Genomic DNA, 25,470 nt, shown 5'->3' on the forward strand with positions numbered 1-25,470 from the left:
AGGTTTAAGGCTAGAGAATTCCAAGGATTTTCCTCATCCGAAGAGGGAAAGTTGTCCCCCAATGGGGCACTTGTAATCCGAGACCCGGCGGGGTCGTTGGTAGTAGGCAGGGAGGCTGGGTCTCCGGCATGGAGTGCAGAGGGTGTGGGTCTTCCCGGAGCTGCGCTGCGGGTGGCCGCGGTGCCTCTGCGTGGTGGACGACCTCTGGCGCGGGTCGTCGTGCTGGGACGAAATAACTCATGGCGGTGCGGGCAAACAGCTGCAAAGTGGCCCATTTCTCCGCAAGTAAGACAGGCACCCCTCTGAAATCGGACTTCACGTTCCTGGGGCGGACGTGGAGGATTTCGTGGGACGGGCGGTGGTGCCTTGGATTGCGGTTTTTGGGTGCCTTTTTCCTTGTGCTTTTGACGGACTAGGGAAATAAAGCGTCGGCGGCTTTCCACTTCCTCGGCCAATAGAATCCAGTCTTCAAGGGTATCGGGATCGCCCCGCATATATGACCAGTTCAGAACGTCAGGGTGCAAGGCTTCCCTGAAATGATGAATTAGAGTGGTTTCGGGCCAGCCTACAATTTTGCTTGCCAGTCGTTGAAATTCATCGGCAAACTCTCGAACTGTAGCAGAGCCTTGTTTGAGTTGTAAGAGTTCCGTTTTGGCTCTTTCCCCCAGGAATGGGTCTTCAAACCTCCTTCTTAGAGCAGTCATGAAGTTGTTGAGGGAACGAATCGCTCGAGAGCGGGTGTCAAACTGGAGGACCATCCAGTCAGCTGCTTTACCTGTCAGAAGGGAGGCTACATAACGCACCCGGCTATCTTCCGTGGGGAAAAGTTGTCCTTGTTCTCGCATATAACTGTCCACTTGATGCAAGAAACAAGGCAAAGTCTCGAGAGATCCGTCGTACGTAGTCCTCAATTTGAGTTGCTTCCAAGGGCCGGGCGCAGGTTGGCCCGGTTGCACGGGTGGTCCGGGCGGAGGAACAACAGGAGCTCCAGGAGGCAAGGGTGGAGCAGGCACATTAGCGGGTGGTTGGGGTGGCTGTATGGGTACCCCCTGGCCCGGTATCGGAACGGGCTGTCTCTGGGCTATCAGGGTTTGTTGTAATTGCCTGTTCTCCTGAAGCATACGTTCCATTAGTTCCTGGAGTTGATCAACACGGTCGGAGAGCTCCCGATTCTGGGCTCGTAAGAGGTGAACCTCCTCACTTGGGCCACCAGTAAGATGAGGTTTACTGGTCCGGAAGCTTGTGGCCCATTGAGAGCTATCCCCATATAGATCCTCGTCTTCAGACTCTCCTGAGTCTCGACGTCGGTCAGCCAAACGGCGTGCGCGTTGGGTCGCGCGCGACGGGACAAACGCCGGGGAAAAAGACAGACCTGATAGCCCTTGTACATTGTCCTTGGGGCGCGTGTCCATGTTCGCCCGATCCCTAGCTCTTGCTGCGGCCGCCCTGGCTGCTTCAGCAGCTTCTCTCTCTCTTGCGACCTTAGCCGCTTCGGCGGCTTTCTGATTCGCAAGAACTTTGGCATTCTCAAGTCTTAGGGCAGCCTCCGCTGTAATGCGCGGCAAAAGTTCCGTCTCCAGGAGTGAGAGTATGGGGTCGGGTTCCCCGCCCAGCAGAGGTTGTACTCGAACCGCCAGTGCGGGTGCCTCGGCTCCAAAAGTCGAGGTCAAAGCTTGAGCCAAGGTGGCTACCGGGGTGTCCTTTGTACATTCCACAAGGAGAAGAGCGGTGCTAATAGCGACTCGCTTGGCCTCAGCCTGACAACTGGCTGCATCCGGAATCAGGGAAAAACCCTCCGGCGGGGCTCCCGCCATGGTAGAACTAGAGGAAAGAGTTTCTCGAGAAATAAGATTATCCAAAAGTCCAGTTAGTACTTGTAAATCCTCAGTTGCCAACCGGGCATCGTCCAGTAATTGATCCAAGTCTTGAAGATCTAAACGAGTATCAGTATCCTCCGACGTCAACATCCAGAGAGTCCCTTTAAGAGATCGCCACTGTTCCTGTACCAGTCCCCTCAAGCGGCAAACCTCTAGGGTAGTCCTGAAGAGTTCAGCGACTATGTCCTGTAACAGGGTGGGATCCTTCCGAGAGGAATCCAGGATAATAGGTCACTCGGAGAGCTTCTCAGCTCCCATCCAAGCGGCAGGCGAACCCTCCTGGGCTCCAGCCTGACTAGTAGTACAATAAAGAAGGAGATGGATAGCTGCCATAATGTAAGCTCCTGACCCTTCGAACCAGAAATCACCACAGAGTCATATAGAATCCAAGCAGATGGCTTTTACTGGTCAAAAAGGCAATACAGTGCATACAGGGAACTATGGCAGCTATGAGAGTCCTACTAGCCGAACGATAATATAAGGCAGTAAATGGCGGGAGATTATACAACATCAGCATACACAGACAGAGGCAACTTTCCCAGGAGCAGTATTCCCAGGCCTTGGTATGTGTGGTCGGCCTTGAGGCTAGACAGTACAGTACCGACACAGAAACAATACTGAAACCGAGATAGCAGCCTGACAGTATGTCTCTTGTGAGACTTGTAAATTGGAGGGATGCTGTAAGTCCACTACGTGAGGATCTTGTTCCAGTGCCATGTACTAGATGAGTTCGATCTATATCTTCAGCTCTCTTCCTAGCATCTCGTATTATCGGTGTAGGGTACCCTCTGGTCAAAAGTGTATTGGATAAATGACTGGCCGCCAATTGAAAATCTTCAGTTTGGGTTGCGTTTCTCTTATTTATATCATAAGCCGCCTTGAGTTCTGCAAGGAAGAAAGGAGGACAAATCTTAAGAATTGCCCAATTTAATACATTTTTGCAAACAACAAGCCCACCGCCACCTTCCACTGAGGGCCAGTCTGAGAAACATGGACTGGACTCATTCCAAAGGTGCGAAACAGGAAGAGGTGGGTCCAAGATGTGTTCCATAAAGCAATTGTGCCATTGTTTTGGCCTGGTAAAGCTTGAGAGCTTCTGGAATAAAGTGTGCCTCCTTCGTACGGAGGAATTTGATTATATTATAGGCTAATCTGTCACCTAGACTGGCCACGGGATTGCTATGGGCCAGCGTTGATCCTGAAGCCTGTATAACTACTCCCAAATACCTAAAACTGTTGACCTGCTCCAACCTATGCCCTTTTATATGCCAGTCTCTAGATTTTGGACGGTTACCAAAGGCCATTATCTTTGTTTTTTGATAATTTATGTTTAGTTTTTCATTATCACAATATAAGGCAAACCTGGTCAGGGCTCTTCTAAGATCTATAGGGGTCCTGGATAATATAACAGTATCATCGGCATACAATAATACCGAGATATGTTATTTTATCTCTTTTAGCGAGACAGGAGGCCATGATGGCTATTTTATTAACTCTAATATAGAGAGAATCGATGGTTCCTTATAGGCATACATATTCTGAAAGAAGGAGGTCCATCTATCAGGGGGTATAAGGGAGTCTAAAGGAGAAGTGTCTTTCGAGGCTTGACCTGAGGTCAGTCGCCAGAAGAGGGCCGTGTTTTTTCTTTGGCTGCCTTAATCAACGTACCCCATAGTTCTCTGGTGTATTCCTTTTTTTTTTTTTTAAGTAGGTGTTTATAGGCTTTTTTCTGGGTTGATAGAAAATGGGAAGCTTCCTGTCTTTGTTCTGACTGCATGCCTGTACATTTTTGGTAAGCCAAATGTAGGGACCTTTTTGCATCCAAACAATCTTTATCAAACCAAGGTTTAGATTTGTAAAGTAAAATCGGCCTAGTACGAGTATTTGCATATAGCATGGGTCTCAGTTTCTGAATGAGACTTTCATATATTGTTAGCGGATCCTGACTAGAACTTGGTTTTAAAAAGGCTACACAGTAAAACTGTAGATCTTCAGTAGCTAGAAAATCTTCCAATTTTTGAAGAAGGCTATTTGACCATCTTACTCGGCACTCTTTTTGTTCTACCGGGCACATCTGACAAGGATAGCAAGTTTCAGAATGGGTTGAAACAGCTGGAAATGCCATCTGGAGAAACAGAGGGAAATGGTCGCCCTCAAAGGATGGGAGTATACCAAATGTCGTTCCCATGGGCAATAAATAAGAACAAACCATCAGGTAGTCTAGTGTGCTGGATCTGGCACCCGCCATAAACGTGAATTCTCCTGGATGGTCCCCTTCAAAGGATCTATTTAATATATGCAATCCCAATATAAAAGCCAGCTTAGCCAGACATATACCGGAATAATTTGAGCACTGGTCTTTAATGCCTCTTCAGTACTGGAATACGGTCCTCTGTTAGGACCTGACTGTGATCTGCATTCAGGTCATCTAAGATGTGTCTCTGCATTTCATGCATATATTTTTGATGCCCGTCAATCACCATTTGATCAGTCTCTTCCACGGTGACCAGCTTTGGTTTCAGCTTGACTATCTCATACAGTATTCCACCATCCAAATATGAGTACTTGGTCAGAGACTAACTGATTTTTTTAATCAGTTAGTCTCTCTCCCTCAGACTAGCCTACTTCACTGGACTGTTGTTGCAAGAAGAAGACAGAGGAGCGGAGAACGCTCCTCTGGACACCCAAGTGGGGGTTGAACAGATGTTACAGCAAAAAACAACCGAGGGAGATTGTACCCAATGGCACAATCCCATCTGTTCGCCTTTAAAGTGCTCCAAGGACACACTTTGACGGCAAGAAAGGCAGCTAGCTATGTGGATCTGGTCAAAAATTATTCGCATCAGTAAGTATTCTCAGCCCTGACCTGGATGGTCCCGGCTAGCCCAATGGTCACCGACAAACACGGACACACCGTGATCAACTTCGACATTTATTTCCACAAGATTAAGTCCCTCTGTGCCCCATAGGGTTTGCTAACTACAGCCTGCCCTGACCTGGATGGCCCAGGCTAGCCCGATCTCATCAGAAGCTAAGCAGGGTCAGCCCTGGTGAGAACTTGGAGGGCGACCACCAAGCAAGTCCAGGGTTGCTCCACAGAGGCAGGCAATGGCAAACCACCTCTGAATGCCTCTTGCACTGACCTGGATGGCCCAGGCTAGCCCAATCTCATCAGATCTCGGAGCTAAGCATGGTTGGCCCTGCTTAGTCCTTGGATGGGAGATCTCCAAAGAAGTCAGGGTCGCTGCGCAGAGGCAGGCAATGGCAAACCACTTTTGTTTGTCTCTTGCCTTGAAAACCCTACAGGGTCGCCTTAGGTCAATTGCGACTTGATAGCACTTTCCACCGCCAATTATTCACGATTCAAATCAAGGACAAATTTCTTAAACAGATGTTTGTTACCCCAGAACCATTTCCTTTACGTCCAAAATGCTACTGTTGAGGTGGTTACCTGAAGGCTTTCAATGCCAGCTGAAACAGTTCCTGCCGTTCTGAGAGCCAACACATCGGGATGGACCAGGGGACGTCACCGTTGAACATTTTCGTGATCTGGCCAGGAGATGGAAGCATCTGGTCAGATCCGAAGAATGCAAGCCAGCAAGGTAAGATTGCCTGGATGTAAACTTCCTGCAAAGTAGGGTCTTTCAACAGATTGCCAAGCAGAGTGAAATGACAATCTTTCAGGCGGGAGAAATAAAGCTGTCGCAGGACAGAGTGGAACCAGTCCTGTGGAAATCTTTCCTTCATTTCTTTCAGCTGGGCGTTCATAAATGGTGCCGTCCTCCACCGCCTCGGCACGGCCAACAGCTCCGAATACTGGCTTTGAAATTTAACAGAGGGTGGACGCGACAGTTGCCATTTTCCGATGCCAAAAGTTGGTAATGCACACAGCACTGATTGATAAAGTCTGCTGAAAGCACTCTCTTCTGTTGTTGTTTCGTCCTCGATGTATGCCGTGTCTGGCAGCGACGAGCAGGGTCTGGGCACACTTCCCTGCTGGATTCCAAATCAGCAAGGTAGCTTTTATTGGTCTCCTCCTCAGTTGACTCCAAATGGAGACTTCCAGACCCGGATGCCCAGACGCTCGTCGTGCTCGAAACTTCGGGTGGTGTAAATGGGAGAGACTCTCGGCTAGGGGCTTCTCCACTGGTCTTCGGCATTTTGATCTTTTTGTAGCACTCCTGGACCAGTACCCATAAGAGGACTCGGACAAAGTCTGCTTTCAGCTGAGCCCGTTTCTCCGGCAAGTCCATTATTCCAGACAGGCTGTTCTGGGCATCCGAATAGGCTTTGATGGGCAGAACTGTGCAGGCTGACAAGACGTTCCCCACGTGACGGTTGATGGAGGGTCTCCGAGGGTGCTGGCATTCAAAAGCTTCTTCGAAGATGTCATCGACCCGTTGAGCTTCAGTGGCGTGACAGTATATCTCCTCCAGTTCTAACCCCTAAAGAACAACCCATCAGACAAATACATTTGACTCTTTTGTAAAGACCTACAACCATTTGATGGCTTGGGTTCAGATTACCCTCCAAACCATGGTTTAGAGTAGGGGTCCCCATCATTTTCGATCCTACTGGGTATCAGCTGAGTTCTGCCACTGGGTGTTGGGTGCTGCCACAAAATGGCTGCCATGAATGGCTGTTGCAGGAGGCTGAGCCAACCACAAAATGGCTTCCGCAGCTTACATTCAGTCACAGTGAAGACCCTCTGCTGTGGGGGCAGCTGCTGCCAAAGCAACATTTAAAAAATCTGCACAGCCAATCAGAAGCCTTGCAGGCAAAACCCCAGAGTTAAGAGAGAACTGTGACTAGCCCAAGGTCACCCAGTAGGCTTCGTGTAGAGGAGTGGGGAATCAAACCCGGTTCTCCAGATTAGAGGCCATTGCTCCAAACCACCGCTCTTAACCACTACACCATGCTGGTAGAAGTGGATGGATAAAAGAAGGGTTACATTTTCTGGGTTCAATAAAAGATTCTCTCTCTCTCTCTCTCTCTCTCTCTCTCACACACACACACACACACACTCACTCACACACACACTGTTTAAGCTTTCTGTGACCTCAGGCCATATTGGTGAAAACATAGTTTTAACCACTCATAAAGTCACTTATACTGCTTCAAGATGTAACAAAGAAAAGGCACTCGAGCTCAGGGGTCCCCAACGTGGTGCCAATAGGTGCCATGGCACCCGCCAACACCTTTTTAGAAAGTGGGAGGGGCCAGGTGGAGCTTTCGCCCTGCAGAGCTGCTGATTGGCCATTGGAGATTTTTAAAAAAGGTTGCTTTGGCAGCAGCTGCCGCCACAACGCAAGGATCTTTCCTGTGAAATGAAGGCAAGCTGCATGCAGGTGAGACAATATTTTGAAACAGGAGGTTCATTGAAAAGGCACCCTGTTCAACAGAGCCTCTGCCAGAAATGTCAAACAGCGAGAGCTACGCGTCACCTCACTCTTGGACATTTTGCAGTTGGCTCCACCTCCTGCGGCAGCCATTTTGTGATTGAGTCCGCTAGCCTGTAAGAGAAGTCCAACGGTGCCGGCAGGCTCGAAAAGGCTAGGGACCCCTGCTCTAGCTCCAGTGATGCCCCTAAGAAGGTTTGCCAATTGTCACCTTGATGTTCACGTGGCAGTAAGCGTAGCCTCTCTCTAGGACATGGATCCACGCCAGTCTGTCCTGAAACCGACACAGGTATTGCGATCCAGGTAAACACAGGCCTTGGGAAAGGAAGGAAAGTGCATTAATGGTCGGTGCAGCATTTACGCGATGGGCACTATCCTGCTGCTACTGGTTGAGAATTAGGAAAGTCCAGCAATGCCACAAGGAACACATCTGACACGAGGGCAGACAAGCGCAGGGTGACTATTCATAGCTCACGAAAATATATACTGGAAACGAGGGAATGGAAATTTCCGGAAAGTTATCGGGGAAGACCGAAGGATGGGGGTGTGGACTTACTGCAAAGAAGGTGGCTAGGTGGGAAAGGAGGTATCGATATGCATTTTTCAGAATTGCTTCAGAGCCACAGTATGATGAGCTTCTGGAAAGACTTTCTGCTTAGAATTTCAACTGTGGGACCTTTCCCCCTCCTAACAACAGTAAGGCCTTATTCGTGGTAAGGGCACTATTTCGGAACACTTCCCATCACTAGGCAGAAAGACATCAGAATGGATCGATAGACTTCCACAGGGCAGGATTGTTGTGTTCAAGGCAAATGACCAAGAAGGGAGAATTTTGGCTGGCGCAGCTTCTCCAATCCTTGGATTCAGGATAGGGGAAAGTGTCAGGCCTGCTCGCTGTATCTGAAGTAGTTTCGTTTTCTCACAGACTCTGTTCAAGGACTGTTGCCCTTATGCTCGCATTCCTGATCCCTTTGAAGCTAGCGGGTGCCCGTGGGAGCCTTGGTGTTGCTAGACTATTTGGGGTTATCTCATGAGACTGTATTGCTGCTGCTTTTCTAGTATTCTCATATAATCATACGCATACCACTTCCCCTCCATTGCTGTCTTTGGACCTCTAAGCTCTGCTTGCCTATGATACCAATAAACATACTCTTTTGGACTACTAAGTCTCCTGGTGTGACTGTTGGTTTTCGATGGAACAAGTGCTTACAGAAAGTTGCGGCCTTCTGAAATTCTCTCCCAAACAACTATGCTCTTAAGAATATAACAATCCCTTTACTGAATGGAATGTGTTTTTTCACCATCAGGGCACCCCAAGTGGGCAGGTTTTCAGGGGGTTTGGGCACTGACCAGACCCAAACCAAGCTTCAGCAAGACGGGGGCACATTTGCACCATTTTACCAGCCTAGCAAGTATTAACGTTTTCTTTCCGGATGCACTGGAGGAGGATGAAGTACGTCAGCGAATGCTGGTTGGCTGCATATCACTCCTTAAGAAATCTCCAGTCGCACCCAAATGTTAACAGTCGGCACAGTGAAACTTTAGCACTTCAGAATAAGGTAAAGCACAACCTGAAAAGCAAGCCATTCTATTAGTTAAAAAAAACATTAAAACAACCTTTTCTGTCATGCCAAGCTAAAAGAGTATATACTTTTGCTAATGTTTTAGAAAAAAAAATCATTTGTGCTTAGGGTTGCCAACTTCCAGGTACTAGCTGGAGATCTCCTGCTATTTCAAGTGATCTCCAGCCTGATAGAGATCAGTCCACCTGGAGAAAATGGCTGCTTTGGCAATTGGGCTCTATGGTATTGAAGTCCCTCCCCTCCCCAAACCCCTCCCTCCTCAGGCTCCGCCCCCCAAATTTTCCAGGTATTTCTAAACCCGAAGCTGGCAACCCTACACGTCCCAGAGGTGATCACAACTAGAGGCAGCTCACGCTGGAGCCAGGGAAGCAACTTCTGCACCTACAGAAGCCTCAGGCTGGCTGCAGTGATCTGCTGAACCCCTTAACGCTGCTACAGTCAGCTGGAGGCTGCAGGACACTGGCAGGGATCAGTCAGGAGACCTTCACGCCACAACAGGACCTGCACACTGGCAGGGATCTAGAGAAAGGGGGAGCGAATCGCTGAACTTAACACATCCTGGAAACAACAAAGCTAAGTGTCCAGGGCCACAGGTCAGTCACCCACACCCCCATTCATCGCATGAAAGGCAGCATGCATTGGTTTCACTGTATGCTTCAGGGCGCATGGCTGCTACTTTTCGAAGACACCGGGGGGGGGCACCTTACAGATGCCGTCACTTGACTAACCCAGGCTACCAGATGCGAAAGTAGTCTGCAACGCTGCTGTTAAGCGGGAACCATCTGCTGGTAATATGCCGTGTCAGGACACACAAAGGCATTCTTGCCCACTGGACCTGGCCAACTTCGGACAGGCCTGGGAAAACTGATAAGAAAGATGGGGAGGCTGAAAGGGGGCAGCAAGGGGGGAGACAGCAGGGCAGAGAGCGCTATGAGGATGAGGAGAATCAGGAAGAAGGCAACGTTGAGGGCGATCAGGGGCAAGGAGGACTTCCGGCGCTGTCTTCTCTTGGTCCACGACATCACGAGAATGGTTACCACAAACCACAGTTTGGAGAGAAATTGGAAGAGACGGTTCCGGATGAAGCCGACCTAGTGGGACAGAAAGAACTTTTTAAAAAATATATATAGTCCTCTTTTCTCACTGAGCCTCCAGGAGGAAGAGTGAAGGACAGAAAACTGTGCCATGAGGCAGCACAAGACAACCCAGTGAACAATGCAAGAGGACGAGGGTTACGGAATAAAGGAACCTTTGCTCCGTTTTGCCAGCTGGAACCTTTTGCAATCTGTAGTCAAGGGGACCTAGCTTCTATTTTATTAATCTAAAACCTTTTTCTGTGGCCTTTCCCCCCGATCAGGGTCCGTGAGGTGGCGGAACATAAAAACAGTCAAACATTGGAACAATTACAAACAACATCCAAAACGATCAAAGAATTCAATAAAACATATAAACCAACAACAGCGGAACCAGGGAGAAGGAACAGGAACCGTTATTGGGGTTATGCCAAACAAAACGGGGGGAAAGCGTCACTCGTTAGCGAAAGACACCGATAGAGAGAGAGAGATGAACTTCCCTGGGTGCCACCACCAAGAGGGCTCTTTCTCAGGTCACCACCAGTCTAGCTTCAGATGGGGGGGACAACCGAAGCAGGGCCCTCAAAGATGACCAGAGTGTATGGTGGGTTCATATGGGAGAAGGCAACCCTTAAGGTATGGCGATCTCAGACCATTCAGGTCTGAGATCACCATTCACCTTCAAAACCACAACAGGTTTTTCTAACACTAAATATGAAGAATGTGACTCAAAATGTGCAGGAATCGGAAAGGAGGCAGAGGGGAAATTTGGGCTGCGCGGACATTTTGTCTGATGGGGGCAGCAAAGCTGATTTACCAGTAAGAGTCTGGTTCCTGTGTCAAGGCTTCGGTTCCACCAGAGGTCTGTTTCCGACACCAGAAGCTGAATCGTCGACACCAGCACCATATCTGCGAGGGCACACTCGGTATTTTGCCATACCTAGAACAGAGAGTGGTTGAAACTGGAGTTTTGTTTTTTCCAGATCCCACCATAACCTCAGCTAATTTTAAAAACTTGAAAACATAACTATATTTTGCAGAAGCTTTCCACCGCAGTTTGGGTAAAGCTGCTTTCAGAATTTTATTCCCTCCAGCAAAACCCCTTCCCAGGGCACAAGCGATTCTGGCCTTGTTCTGCCAAGATCCACACTGCCCAGAGTTGCTGACGCGACAATTCCTTCCGGTTTCTGTCACACACAGGACCTCTCAGGCCTTCTAAGAAGTCCCGTGAGAGCTCATGTCTGAAAAGAAACTCAGATTCTAATTCGGGGCGGCGGGGGGTGGGGGTGGAGAACCCCTTGGCAAATTCACAGTCAACTGTGAGTTTTGGAGTAACTTTGCTCCCAAGAAGAACTGTGAGAGGTCAACAATTTGGCTTTTTTTTTTTTTTTTTTTTTTAGCTAGGTTCAGAGAAAAGACAGAGAAAAGGTGGAGGGGCGGCAGCAAGATATAGGCCAATCTTCAAGTCGGCAGTACTTGGAAGCGTAGTGCTTAAGAGCGGTGGACTAATCTGGAGAACAGGGTTGGATTCCCCATTCCTACATATGCAGCCTGCTGGGTGACCTTGGGCTAGTCACAGTTCTCTCAGAACTCTCTCAGCCCCACCTTCTTCACAAAGTGTCTGTTGTGGGGAGGGAAGGTGATTGTAAGCTGTTTGGAGACTCCTTAAAGGTAGAGAAAAAGTGGGATACAAAACCAATTCTTCTTTTTGGTAAGTCCTTGGATGGGAGACTCCTGAGGAGGACGGGCTGCTATGCAGAGGAAGGCAATGGCAAACCTGCCTCTCACTTGCCTTGAAAGCCTCTTGCTGGGGTCACCATCAGTCTGTGCGACTTGATGATGCAGCCATACATACACAAAGGAGTGAATGGAAGACTCTGAAGGATTTGGGGACATAATACCCTCCATTATGATGTAGGGGGCGGGGCAAATCACCAAACCCCTCCCAGCCCCTTTCTCCTTAACCCCTCTCTGAGTTTGAAGTAGGAAGTGGAGCATCCTCATATCCTTCACATGCACACGGGTGTGGGTGGAGAGACATGAATCAGAAGTTCCAGCTCCCTGCTGGCCCAGATCTGGACCACAGGCCCACAATTCCACACATGCACGGCAATATTGCAGAAACATGGAACACACACAGACAACGCATCTAATTAGTAGTTCATCTCCCCATAGTTCGGGGAACCTTGTTACAGTAGACGATGGCATAGTGGCTAAACACTTGACATACGTTATTTCTGAATTCCACACCACATGCCCAATAAGAGAAGATTGTAAACTGTAGTGTACTACTTATGGTGCCAAGGTGGAGGAATGTGACTTGTCTACAGCCTGCACATGATGCACAGTCACTCTTCTGTATCTCAGGCAAAGGTTTATCCTAGCAATGATACCCAACAACCTTTGGCACAGGACTGAAGCCCAAAGGGGCCTTTCCAAGCCACAGCAATGGAGTTCAAGTTATCCTTGGGCATACTGACGATACACTTTTGGGCACAGAATTGCTTTACAAGGCCTGCTTTCCCCCACATGGTATCATACCACTTTGGTGCCACGCTTGAAAATTACCATTCGAAAGCTTCTTGTCAATCCGATGGAGACAGACACAGATGGGAGATGATTCAGAGAATCGTCCAGTAGGAGAAAGGCGATCATAGCCAACGGTGACACTGAAATCAGAGTTGCAAAAGAGAGATGACAACCTTTTTTCTCACACAAAGATTCCAATAAATGCATACACAAACACCGCTCCTCTCACTAGCTCAAAACAGGGTCTGACTTCAGAGACCTTGGGCGAAAACGCATGGTCGCTTTAGCCTCCTTTATTCCCTGTTTCAACCAGGATTCAGCCAGAACCGAACGCATACTTTTCATCGAACGTTCGTTCGATCCTGGCTGAATCCTGGCTGAAACAGGGAATAAAGGAGGCTAAAGCAACCATGCGTTTTCACCCCTTCTTATCACAGCTCTCTTAGAGCTCTCTCAGCCCCACCTACCTCACAGGGTTGTGGGGAGGGGAAGGGAAGGTGATTGTAAGCCAGTTGGATTGTTCCTTAAGTGGTAGAGAAAGTCGGCATATAAAAACCGGCAGCGCCCGAGGAGCCCTGAAGCCCCTTAATGAGTTCTGACTCATGAAAACTCAGGCTGGAATAAACGTTCCTTGTCTCTGAGATGCTGCTGGACTTCTGTTTCATTTTGACTATAACATCCCAAAGAGGAGGAAGGAGGGTACTGTCAGCCCTTGGCCCACAGAACCAGAAATCACCACAAAGTCGTATAGAGTCCAAACAGATGGATTTTACTGATCAAATAGGCATACAGTGCAAACGAATAAAATGACAGCTATGAAAGGCTCACTAGCTGGGAGATATTATAAGGCAGGAAAGGCGGGAGATTACACGCAGGAATACAGTTTCCCAGGAGCTGAGTTCCCAGGCTTAGGCTTAGGCATGCGACCTTGGGGGGCAGACAATACAGCACAGAGACAGAGGCAATAACGAAACCGAGATAGCAGCCTGACATTCTGCTCCCCTCAAGGCCCCCTCCCAGTTCGCAAGGGGGCTGGCCTGTTCGGGTAAGCAATGTGAAAGGCGTCGACGAGGTCGGGGGCGGAGACATCCCGTGCGCGCACCCATTCGTCATAGGCAGGGGGGAAATGTTTCCAACGAACTAGATACTGGAGAGTACCATGGTGAATACGGGAGTCAAGGATCTTGGAGACTTCGAAGTGTTCTTCCCCCCCCACCATGATGGGTTGTGCAGGCGGTGGGTCCGGATGCCACCGTGGAGAAGCAACATGGGGTTTGAGGAGGCTTATGTGGAAAACAGGATGCACACGCCTCAAAGATTTGGGGAGAGCCAGTTCCACTGTGACAGGGTTTATGACCCGAGTAATGGGGAAAGGGCCAATGAACTTGGCGCTGAGTTTATGGCACGGTTGGGTGGACCGGAGGTTTTTGGTGGAAAGGTAAACCAAAGCACCCACTTGCAGATCACCCCCGGGGGAGCGATGTTTGTCAGCTTGCGCTTTGTATTTACGTTTGGCCCGGTCGAGGTTGCTAACGAGCCAGGGCCAAGTGGTACGGAGGGCGTGTGCCCAGGAGGCAATGTCGGGGTTCCCCTCCCCCTCTACATCATCTGTAGGAACGATGGGACTGAAATCTTGTCCATACACAGCGAAAAACGGGCTAAAACCTGTGGATTGATGCATGGCATTATTGTAGGCATATTCTGCTAAAGGTAACAGTTCTACCCAGTTATCCTGGTGGTAGTTAACATAACAACGCAAATAACATTCGAGTACAGCATTGACACGTTCAGTTTGACCATCAGTTTGAGGATGGTATGCACTAGACATTCCCTGTTCCACCCCCACCAACTTGAGGAAAGCTTTCCAAAACTTAGAAACGAAACCACTTCCGCGGTCACAAATTATTTTACGCGGAAACGAATGTAAACGAAATATATGCGTTACGAAGAGGCGGGCCAGTTTCTGAGCAGAGGGGATCCCTGCACATGGAATCAAATGTATTTGCTTAGAAAACAAATCAGTAACAACCCACAACACAGTTTTACCCCCACTGAGAGGGAGATCAGTCATGAAGTCCATAGCAATCACTTCCCAAGGTCTGCTGGGCGTTTCAAGAGGTTGTAGCAATCCCGGGGGTTTGCCCTGCGATCGTTTCGCAGCGGCACAAACGGGACAGCTGCGGATGAAGGAGTCAATGTCGGAACGCATTCCCCCCCACCAGAACTGTCTGCGCAATAAGTGAAGGGTCTTCAGAAACCCAAAGTGCCCAGCTGTTTTGGCTCCATGAGCTAAATGTAAAACGTCCTTTCGGAGAGCTTTGGGTACATACAATTTTGAGTCTTTGTACCAGGACCCCCCTTGTTCCAAAACACCAGGAGGTAGGGTATGAGCGGAACGTTCTAAAAGGCACTGGTCCCGAAGGACCGTTAAAAAGGATTCGGAGATGGGGAGCTTGGAGGGAGCCCCCCCGTCGGTCCCGGAGATTTGAGAAATAGTTATAGGGTTAGTGCTTACGTGCGGCGGCGCGCAGACTGCAGGCGGCTGAGCGGTCGGAGGGGTAGGAGGGGCGGGAACTCCGGTCTGTTGCGGTGGCGGCTGGGCAGCCGGTTGGGCTGGCGGAGCTTGCGAGTTAGGGAAGGTGTGTTGATGCTGGGATCGGGTTTGCACAGCCAGCATAGGTAGGGCCCCACGTTGCATAGGGGTGAACAGAGAGTTGGTGGGTCTTTCGAGTTTTACCGGATATTGTGGTAAACGGGAGAGGGCATCCGCGAGAACGTTCTGCTTCCCAGGGACGTGCTTCAGGGTGAAACGGAACTGAGCAAAGAACTCCGCCCACCGTTGTTGTTTCGCCGATAGTTTATGGGACCCCGTGAGGGCAGCTAGATTTTTGTGATCGGTCCAAACTTCAAAGGGTACTTTAGACCCTTCCAAGAATTGCCGCCATAAAGTCAGTGCATGATGAACTGCAGAGGCCTCTTTCTCCCAGATGGGCCAGTTTAATTGAGCGTGCGCAAATTTTTTTGAAAAGTAAGCGCAAGGGTGAAGAAGACCGTCCGGTCCTTGTTGGAGGAGAGCCCCTCCCATGGCTACATCGGAAGCATCGACTTGTACAATGAACATTTGATTTGGGTCTGGGTGCCGTAGCACCGGCTCCGAAGTGAAGAGGCGTTTGAGGGCCAGAAAGGCGGCTTGGCATTGCTCAGTCCATAGGATTTTTGCGGAGGGCAAGGCAGCCGAGCTTACTTTTCCCTTAGTTTTCAGTAGGTCCGTAATGGGTAGAGCCACTTGGGCGAAGTTAGGGATGAATCCCCGATAGAAGTTTGCAAATCCCAGAAATTGCTGTACTTGCTTACGGTTGGTGGGGGGAGTCCAATCGAGGACGGCTTGGACTTTGGCGGGGTCCATGCGAAGACCTTGGTGGGAGATGATGTATCCCAAAAACGTGAGTTTGCTTTGGTGAAATTCACACTTAGCTAGTTTAGCGAACAGTTGATGGTTACGCAGGCGTTGTAGAACTTCTCTGACCAGAGTCACATGCTCGTCCATAGTTTTCGAATAAATGAGAATGTCATCTAAGTAGACCACCACCCCACGATATAGAAGGTCATGTAGGATTTCATTGATGAGTTGCATGAAGACCCCCGGGGCCCCTTTTAATCCGAACGGCATTACAAGGAATTCATACATTCCGAAACAGCTAGAGAAGGCAGTGAGGTGTTCATCTCCTTCGCGGATACGGACTCGGTAGTAGGCTTCCACCAAGTCTAATTTAGAGAATACACGGCCTTCCTGTAATTGTCCCAAAATATCCGATATTAATGGGATAGGATAGGCGTTGGTCTGGGTAACCGCATTGAGCTTTCTGAAGTCAATGCACAGGCGAAGGTCGCCCTCTTTTTTCCGGACGAAAAACGCGGGGGCCGAGTTTGGGGCATTCGAAGGGCGAATGAACCCTCTGGCGAGGTTTTTGTCCAAAAAGTCCCGGAGGACAGTGCGCTCGGAAGCGCTCATAGGGTAAATCTTACTTTTGGTTAATGTGCAGTCCTTTACTACTTCAATCGCACAGTCTGAGGCCCGGTGGGGGGGTAAGGCATCACATTCCTTAAGGTCGAAGACATCTTCAAAGTCCCGGTATACAGCGGGTAGAGCCGGTGGTACTGGAGCAGTAGAGGTTAACGCTGGAACGGGCGGAAATGGCAGAGCAAAGTTTTGCCGATGCTGGTCGCAGGTGGGACTAGCGAAAGAAATAGTGTTTGTTTCCCAATCAATACTGGGACTATGTCCTTTAATCCAGTTAATTCCCAAGACCACGTCAAATCGGATAGGGGCTATAGTGAAGTCTATTTGTTCCCAGTGGGAACCAATTCCCATTGCCACCCCTATGGTGCGATGATCAACTGGACCCCCCTGGAATTGGCTCCCGTCCATTTGAGCAAATTGGACGGGGGCGGGTAAAGCCTCTGAGTCGGCTCTGAGGGCAGCAAACGTGGCTTCGTTTATGAGAGTGCGACAGCAACCGGAGTCAATTAGTGCTTTGACGGGGATTTGTGGACCTCCGTTAAGTTGTTGTAAAACTGCATCTACGTAGACGGTGGAGTCCACTTCTTTGATTTTGGTAGGAGCATTCGGTTTGATAGGAAGATCCTGAGAGGTCTGTGGAGATGCTCCATTCACCACAGACCGGAGCCGTTTTTTGACAAGTCGAGGGGAGATTCCAGGTTTAAGGCTGGAGAAATCCAAGGGTTTTCCTCATCCGAAGAGGGAAAGCTGTCCCCCAATGGGGCACTTGTAATCCGAGACCCGGCGGGGTCGTTGGAAGCAGGCAGGGAGGCTGGGTCCCCGGCATGGAGTGCAGAGGGTGTGGGCCTTCCCGGAGCTGCGCTGCGGGTGGCCGCGGTGCCTCTGCGTGGTGGACGACCTCGGGCGCGGGTTGTCGTGCTGGGACGAAATAATTCCTGGCGGCGTGGGCAAACGGCTGCAAAGTGGCCCATTTCTCCGCATGTAAGACAGGCACCCCTCTGAAATCGGGCTTCACGTTCCTGGAGCGGACGTGGGGGATTTCGCGGGACGAGCAGTGGTGCCTTGGGTTGAGGCTTTTGGGTGCCCTTCTCCTTGTGCTTTTGACGGACGAGAGAAATAAAGCGGCGGCGGCTTTCCACTTCCTCGGCTAATAGGATCCAGCCTTCGAGGGTATCGGGATCGCCCCGCATGTAAGACCAGTTCAGAATGTCAGGATGCAAGGCTTCCCTGAAATGATGGATTAGGGTGGTCTCGGGCCAACCTACAATTTTACTTGCCAGTCGCTGAAATTCATCGGCAAATTCCCGAACTGTAGCAGAGCCTTGTTTTAATTGTAAAAGTTCCGTTTTGGCTCTTTCTCCCAGGAAGGGGTCCTCAAACCTCCTTCTCAGGGCAGTCATGAAGTTGTTGAGGGAACGAATCGCACGAGAGCGGGTGTCAAACTGGAGGACCATCCAGTCAGCCGCTTTGCCTGTCAGGAGGGAAGCTACGTACCGCACCCGGCTATCTTCCGTGGGGAAAAGTTGACCTTGTTCTCGCATATAACTGTCCACTTGATGCAAGAAACAAGGCAAAGTCTCAAGAGATCCGTCATACGTAGTCCTCAATTTGAGTTGCTTCCAAGGGCCGGGCGCGGGCTGACCCGGTTGCACGGGTGGTCCGGGCGGAGGAGCAACAGGAGCTCCAGGAGGCAAGGGTGGAGCAGGCACATTAGCAGGTGGTTGCACGGGTGGTCGGAGCGGAGGAGCAACAGGAGCTCCAGGAGGTAAGGGTGGAGCAGGCACATTAGCGGGTGGTTGTACGGGTACCGCCTGACCCGGTATCGGAACGGGCTGTCTCTGAGCTATCAGGGTTTGTTGTAATTGCCTGTTCTCGTGAAGCATAAGTTCCATTACTTCTTGGAGTTGATCCACACGGTCGGAGAGCTCCCGATTCTGGGCTCGTAAAAGATGAACCTCCTCACTTGGGCCCCCAGTAAGATGAGGCTTACTGGTTCGGAAGCTCGTGGCCCATTGAGAGCTATCCCCATATAAATCCTCGTCTTCAGACTCATCTGAGTCTCGACGTCGGTCAGCCAAACGGCGTGCGCGTTGGGTCGCACGCGACGGGACAAACGCCGGGGAAAAGGTTAGACCTGATAGTCCCAGTACATAGTCCTTGGGGCGCGTGTCCACGTTCGCCTGATTCCTTGCTGCAGCCGCCCTGGCTGCTTCCGCCGCCTCTCTCTCTCTTGCGACCCTAGCCGCTTCGGCGGCTTGCTGATCCGCAAGAACTTTGGCGTTCTCAAGTCTTAGGGCAGCCTCTGCCGTAATGCGCGGCAAAAGTTCTGTCTCGAGGAGCAAGAGTATGGGGTCAGGTTCCCCGCCCAGCAGAGGTTGTACTCGAACCGCCAGTGCGGATGCCTCGGCTCCAAACGTCGGGGTCAAAACTTGAGCCAAGGTGGCTACCGGGGTGTCCTTTGTACATTCCACAAGGAGAAGAGCGGTGCTAATAGCGACTCGCTTGGCCTCAGCCTGGCAGCTGGCCGCATCCGGGATCAGGGAAAAACCCTCCGGTGGGGCTCCCGCCATGGTAGAAAGAGTTTGTCGAGAAATAAGATTATCCAGAAGTCCAGTTAATATTTGTAAATCCTCAGTCGCCAATCGGGCATCGTCCAGTAATTGATCCAAGTCCTGAAGATCTAAACGAGCATCAGTATCCTCCGATGTTAACATCCAGAGACGTCCTGTAAGAGATTGCCACTGCGCGTGTACCAGTCCCGTCAAGCGGCAAACCTCTCGGTTCGTCCGGAAAAGTTCAGCGATTAAGTCCTGTAACAGAGTAGGGTCCTCTGAGAAGGGCTCCAGGGTAGTAGATCACCTGGAGAGCTGCACAGCTCCCATCCAAGTGGCAGGCGAACCCCCCTGGGCTCCAGCCTGGCTAGGAGAACGGTGAAGATGTAGAGATAGCTGTCATAATGTCAGCCCTTGGCCCACAGAACCAGAAATCACCACAAAGTCGTATAGAGTCCAAACAGATGGATTTTACTGATCAAATAGGCATACAGTGCAAACGAATAAAATGACAGCTATGAAAGGCTCACTAGCTGGGAGATATTATAAGGCAGGAAAGGCGGGAGATTACACGCAGGAATACAGTTTCCCAGGAGCTGAGTTCCCAGGCTTAGGCTTAGGCATGCGACCTTGGGGGGCAGACAATACAGCACAGAGACAGAGGCAATAACGAAACCGAGATAGCAGCCTGACAGGTACTGGATTTGGGAAAGAGGTCTCTGCTCTGATGTACTCTTTATTTTCCTGCTTCCTTGAAGGGACAAAGCTCTGCAGCAAAACTCGTGTGATGATGGTCAATGTTTATGGACATGCGATTTCCGCCTCCTCATGATCACCCCATGAAGCAGGTTCAACTAAAACTAAAGACTCCAAGTCACACACTGACAGCTTCATGGAAGAGTGAGGCTTGACTCCCCGTTCTCCCCAGCCTGATAATCCAACCACTACACAACATTGACTCCTTATTTACTTACAAACCAACATTTTGTTCGCTTTAACAGTCTTGGGGGGAGGGGGCTATCTAAATCAGGATCCATGTCACAGATTTAAAATTGCCTTGACCGATAAAAACAACAATCCACCCTATAACATAGTATAGCCACCTTTTTCTTTAAAAAATGGCAGAGGACTCCTGAGTCACCACCAAGCTACGAAACCTCAGTCAATCGACTGCTTTTATAGTGCAACATGAGGAGGGGGTTGGGCTAGGACTCTGGTGGTCCCTTCCACCTCTGGGATCCTACGATTCAAGGATTTTTGGCCGTTGTTTCGTAAACTGTAGCCTAAGATTATTCATTCAATAGGAATTCTACTCCCCAAAGCTAAATTCAGTTCACCAGCCCCGAGGACTGACGTGTTCATTTTACGCTGAATTGTTTTCTTGGGGGGAAAGGGGAAGGTGTGACTCTTATACTGGGTGGGGGAAGGGAGCAAATAGCCCCTTCTCTTCAACCTTGGCCACATCGACTGTCCTCAGAGTACTGAAAACCCTTCCTCAGCTTTCATGTTAATGCTTAGCAAGAGGCCCCCAAACCAGATGTTTTCTCATGGTGAAGGTCGATTCGATTTGATTTATTACAGTCATTTGACCAGCATTATAAAAATACAAGAATGAATATCGTCGGCCTTACTAAGAAAGTCAAGGCAAATTTGAAAACAAACCTTAAGAACATTATCAAAAAGGAGTATGACCGTTATTGAAGCAAATAAATTAGAATTTAAAAATTACAGCTGTAATTTCCGAGCCCTACATATCAACATGCAGTATCTAGAGACATTGATTGAGGCCTGTCATATTGAAGGCCATCTTACCTACGGTTGTTAACATCTTCCTGAAAGCCCCAATTCTCGAGAGCCCTTTGTTCTTCTCTGCAAACCGATTCACAATGGTGATATCAGTTGGATAAAATGGATTCCGGACGATTCCAAAGACGTAGACGGCCTGAATCTCCTGGAGAACCCACATGCCCAGGAGCAGCCCCACCAGTACGTAGCTCATCACGGCCTGCAGGCTTGTTGTAGAGAATGCCTGATCTCCCTGCGCCCTGTGCAATAGGCCGGCTTCTACGAGAGCCAAAAGGAAGACTCTCAAATGAAAAAGGATCTCCCTCCACCGAAACTGTCTGCAACACCACGCAATCAGATCCTTAAACTGCTTAATAGCGAAAGAGCTGGTCATGAGGTCCTTGATGGCAAACCCAATCTGAGTGAGGTCAAGGCTCAGGGCAAATCCGCATCCCGTCATGAAGACTACTAAGCCGAGAGAGTTGGGGATGAAATATGCGGTAACGGCTGTTCCCATGGAGAGGAGAACCATTCCCAGCAACCTGAATGGGGTGAGGGGTGAGAAAGAGAGAGACAAGAAAGAAAAATGGGAATTGCTTGGAGAAAAATAAGTTCCATGCCACTCGCATGGAGGACTGGACCTATTTCACCCCCTTCCCTCCCACCACAAACGGACCAGAGTGTGAACATCTCTGACAACACGTCCTCCCCAGCTGTGGCAAGACGGTCTCCCTACAGCATAGATTAGGATGGCATCATGGCCTCCAGGGGTACAATGTAAGTGTCAGTGGCTTAATAAGGCTGGGGCAGGTGCCATGGCCAAGATCTTCCAAAGGTGTCTAAGGGTCCTACACTCTATGAAGAGGGCAGGTCCTGGCATGGATTAAAAACTGGTTGGACGACGGGACGCAAAGGGTTGGAATAAATGGACAGTTCCCGAAACAGAGGGAAGTGAGCAGCAGGGTCCCACAAGAATCGGTACTGGGGCCGGTGCTATTTCATTTGTTCCGCAATGATCTGGAACTGGAGGCGAGCAGCGTAGCAGCCAAGTTTCCCTATCACACAAAATTCCTCAGAGAGGGGAAAACCAGGGATGACCGTGAAGAGCTCCAGGAGGATCTCCACATATTGCGCAAATGAGCAACAATACGGCAGATGAGGTTCCAGTGCAGAGAAGTGAGATGTGATGCGCACTGATCAAAACCACGTCAAGTAGAGGTGAATGAGGTCTCAACTTGCTGAGATTGAGAGGGAAAGACACCCCGGGGGTCCTAGTGGACTGCTCAATTAAAACGTTGCCCCTGTGAAAAAGGCAAACTCTATGCAGCATATTATTTGGAAAGGGGTTGAAAATAAAACAACCACTATTATAATGTCCCTGTATCAATCTATGTTGCCACCTCCATTGGAATACTGCGTGCCGTTCTTGTCACCGTATCTCAAAACAGATGTGGCAGAGCTGGGGAAAGTACAGAAGGAGCCATCCAAGAACATTGACTTATTTTCTTTATTACAGCCAAAGGCCAGCATTAAATATAAAATATACAACCTATGATAAAACTACAGTACAGAAGAAGGCATCCAAGAAGATTAACCCAGGGAGGAAGCCCCTTTCTCATGAGGAAATACTGAAGAGTTTGGGACTGTCCAGTTTGGAAATGAAATGACTGAGGGGGGACATGATAGAGGCTTATGAAATTATGCATGGGTAGAGAGTAGACAGACGGAACTGTTTCTCCCTCTCCTCAAATACTGATCCAACAGGGCTTGTTATGTTTTTATGAAGTTTTGCAAACTATTTGGTAAAAGGTAAAGGTCCCTTGTGCAAGCACCTGGTCATTCCTGACCCATGGGCTGACGTCACATCCCGACGCTTACTAGGCAGACTTTGTTTATGGGGTTGTTTGCCAGTGCCTTCCCCAGTCATCTCCCCTTTACCCCCAGCAAGCTGGGTACTCATTTTACTGACCTTGGAAGGATGGAAGGCTGAGTCAACCTTGAGCCGGCTACCTGAAACCAACTTTTGTCAGGATTGAACTCAGGTCGTGAGCAGAGCTTGGACTGCAGTCCTGCAGCTTACCACTCTGCACCACAGGGCTCCTAACTACTTGGAGGGCTCCAAAAATAAGCAAACAAAATACCTGTCAGCCTGCTTTCCACAGCTCTAAGCAGCCTGTCAGACTCTGACTGTTTTAGTTTCGATTCTACCAGGTGCCTCTCAAGGCCAAACTTGCTAACTGCTGCATTCCTGTTCCAGTGCTATCTCCCGTGGAACAGCTCCTCAGTAGAAGGGGGGCCGCCTTGACCTGTTGTGACTAATACTTACCCTTATAGGCCTACCCCGTGCTCCCAATTGCCATTCGTGCCAATGTACCTGTAAGCTCTGCATACCTGTATGTTTTCCATTAAATCAGCTCTCTTTTGGACTCTTTGTCTCTGGATGCTGTTTGTGGGACTACCACGGGACAAGTGCTCACAATACCCCCACACACCAAAAAAAGAAAGAAAAAAAACCACCCAGGAAGGCCTACATGTAGCTCAAAGGCTACAGCCTGGCTTTACCCACCCACCCATCCCGGGACTCCCAAGCTATAAGAAGTTACCTTATGTCGCTGGACATGGGTGAACCTCCGAAACCAATCTCCAACAGCTGCTCCATTCCCCAGAGGAAAAGTGCGTCCAGAGGGGGCAGAACCCCCAGCGTCCGTACGAGAGGCAAAACCAGAAACACGACATGCAAAATCTGGTTTGCCAGCCTTAAGTCAGGTACGTCAGCAGTGAACCTGGATGGAAAGAGACGAGGGTATCATTTCTGTGACCAAAGGATTATTTTGATTTTCTTAATGAAAGACAAGTTACAGGAATGATCATACATCGTGATGTCTGAGGTGAGAAGAGTGGGAATTATTATAGAACTGTTGTTTCATTGTGTCCTATTATGCCATATTGTCAGTTTCTCTCACTGCCTAATGGAATGTTGAGTTTCTCAATTTATGGATAATTATTTATAATTCACCCGACTCATTGAGATATGCAATGTCATGAGAGATAGTTGTTTATGGTGTTTGACCCCCTGAGATATGGTAAACTGGAGAAGAATGTGTTTGCATGGTGTATATAAAACACAAGTATAATAAAAACGATTCAGAATACGAGTATTGTTGGAAGTGCTTTGATGTAACATGGACTCAATGTATACTCATCTCTCTTTCTCCCTACACAAAGTGTCACCATTTTACCTGTCAGCGAGATCCACTGTGACAAAGAGGAAAACATAGGATGGTCTCAAGAGAGGCGTGATTTCATTGTCGTCTATTGTTTGAAAAGCAGCCGTCTCTGGTGGGGTGTTGACAATTAAGGCGTACTCCGCCACGCAAACCGTCAGCCACCCCAACACAAAGACGGCCACAGAAACGCCGATGTTATCATGGTACAGGGAAGTGAGCCTGTTTGGTAGCAGGTACCAAGTCGCCGAACTGCACAGCACCGCAGAGAGGATCGAGTGACCAACGACGTTGAGGATGACATGCTTCTTCCCTGGAATAAGGAACGCCACCGTTTGTGACCCCAGGCAGCTTGAAAACTCCCACACTTCTTCATCCATCAGGGGATTGTGCTTCAGCACTCGTTGCGCTGAGGCCCTCCTCCGTCTCGCCACCAAAGATGTCCCCTGGATAATAGTGGCGGCAGCGAGCATGAGCTCTCAAGAAAGCAGGGCTGTCTCGAAGTCTTCCAGAACGCCCAATTGATAGAGAAGAGTGCCCACTCCTCCCAGTGCCCAGGGCACCAGGAAGAGAAGACTCTGATGCACAAAGACATATGAGGGCATGCTCTGCCCCAACATCAACCGGGGGCCGCCCAAAAAAGTCTGTGCCAGCCATCTCAAGACAAAGGCTCTTTTGTGGTAGCCCATCAGAGGCACGTCGGGGGCCATTCTCGTCTGCCCAAATTTCAGACAGATCTCGTCCTCTGTAATGACAGCAAGAGAAGTAGAGGAGGACATTACGGCAGCATGCCAGTTTGAACGTTGTTTGTACAGTAAGAAACTGGACCCCGTTCTAAGCTGCAGCCTGCCGTCAAGGTCTCTATGAACACACAGTTTCCACGTGGGACTTCACAGATCGCCACCTGATAAACATCGCTTAAAGCTAAGTGCCATAAGCCCATCCTAAAATTAATTTTAGGAGTATGCACCCCTCCTGCCTTGAGCCTGAGAAGACATGTCATAAGAAAATCAGAAAAGGCCCTGCTGGATCAGACCCAGGCCCATCAATTCCAGCAGTCTGTTCACACAGGGGCCAACCAGGGGCCTCTAGGAAGCCCACAAACAACATGACTGCAGCATCATTGTCCTGCCTGTGTTCCACAGCACCTAGTATAACAGGCCTGCTCCTCTGATCATGGAGAGAATAGGGATGCATCATGACTAGTACCCATTTTGACTAGTAGCAATGGATAGCCTTCTCCTCCATGAACATGTCCACTCCCCTCTGAAAGCCTTCCAAGTTGGCAGCCATCACCACATCCTGGGGCAGGGAGTTCCACCACTGAACTCTGCGTTGTGTGAAAAATGACTTATCTGTTTTGAATCTCTCACCTTCCAGCTTCATTGTCAGAAGCAGGCCTGTTCGGCTCCTCGGCTCCTCTGAGG

At 49.5% G+C, this 25,470-nt stretch overlaps 1 pseudogene; it reads right to left on the minus strand.

Moving 5' to 3' along the window:
• Nucleotides 1–5,324: 5,324 nt before the first annotated feature.
• Nucleotides 5,325–24,753, minus strand: LOC130478123 (pecanex-like protein 4; annotated as a pseudogene).
• Nucleotides 24,754–25,470: the final 717 nt, after the last annotated feature.

This window comes from Euleptes europaea, chromosome 5 (assembly GCF_029931775.1).
Source record: "Euleptes europaea isolate rEulEur1 chromosome 5, rEulEur1.hap1, whole genome shotgun sequence".
In the NCBI taxonomy this organism is placed as follows: Eukaryota; Metazoa; Chordata; class Lepidosauria; order Squamata; family Sphaerodactylidae; genus Euleptes; species Euleptes europaea.